Here is an 892-nt window from a genome sequence, read left to right on the forward strand (position 1 = left end):
ACCGCTCGCTTCGCACCAACAGTGAGAACGCAGAGCGCTTCGGGAGCCGTATCGCCTAGCGGGGTGGGAGGGGGACACCGCTATTTCCCTCCCACGAAAGCCCCCGCCCGCCGGTACCTGACCCACCGCCGAGCCCCTGCGGCCGCCCGCGGCGCGGCACGACCCGCCGCTCCGCGCCCGCGCTGCCCCGCGCCCCCGCCCGCCCCTCGCCCGCCGGTATCTTGTCCGTTTCCACGTAGATGCCGATTCATCGCCGCCTGCCCCGTAACTTCGGGCGGGCTCTGCTCCTCGGCCGGCTCCCGGCAGGTGCCGCCCGCCCGGCGCGGGGCGGCTCCCGCGGCTGCGGGCACCGCCGCGGCCCCGCGCGTGGCGGGCACCGCGCCCCCCCCCCCCCCCCGCCCCCGCGCCGCCCCTTCCCCCCCGCGCTCCTCCCTTCTCCCCGCGCCCGCGGAGAAGCCCCGCGGGCGCGCACAGCTCCGCTCCGCCCGGCGCTCACCTCCTTGCGCGCGGCTCAGCGGCGCGGACGGGCCGCGCTCGGCGGTGCCCGGGCTGCGCCGCCGCGCTCGAGCGAGGGAGGCGCGGCCCGGCCCGGCCCCGGGCGCGCCCGCGCTCCCGCCGGCGGCAGCGGCGCGGCCGCACAATGCGGAGAGGCCGCCCGCCCGGCCGCCTGCCCGCCCGCCCGGCGGCGGCTCCCGCTCCCGCAGCGCCCGCCGGCCGCCGCGCGGCACTGCGGCGCCCCCTGCCGGCCGCCGGGCGCAGCACGCCCGCCGCGGTGCGGTGCGGTGCGGTGCGGTGCGGTGCGGTGCGGTGCGGAGGGCGGCGGGCGCGGGGCCGCTGGGCCCCGGCGGGCGGGGAGCGGGGGGGGGGCGCCGGCCGGGCCGGGCCGGGCCGG

At 84.1% G+C, this 892-nt stretch overlaps 1 protein-coding gene across 2 annotated transcripts in view; it reads right to left on the reverse strand.

Moving 5' to 3' along the window:
- Positions 1-628, reverse strand: part of RERG (RAS like estrogen regulated growth inhibitor) — a 111664-nt gene extending 111036 nt beyond the window's left edge. The window contains exon 1 of one of the 2 annotated variants that reach the window (XM_069807803.1): positions 497-628. The gene's annotated coding sequence lies outside the window, so the exon portion shown is untranslated. The remainder of the gene's footprint in view (positions 1-496) is intronic. The other variant, XM_069807804.1, reaches the window with a different exon arrangement.
- Positions 629-892: the final 264 nt, after the last annotated feature.

Source organism: Haliaeetus albicilla, chromosome 19 (genome assembly GCF_947461875.1).
Source record: "Haliaeetus albicilla chromosome 19, bHalAlb1.1, whole genome shotgun sequence".
In the NCBI taxonomy this organism is placed as follows: domain Eukaryota; kingdom Metazoa; phylum Chordata; class Aves; order Accipitriformes; family Accipitridae; genus Haliaeetus; species Haliaeetus albicilla.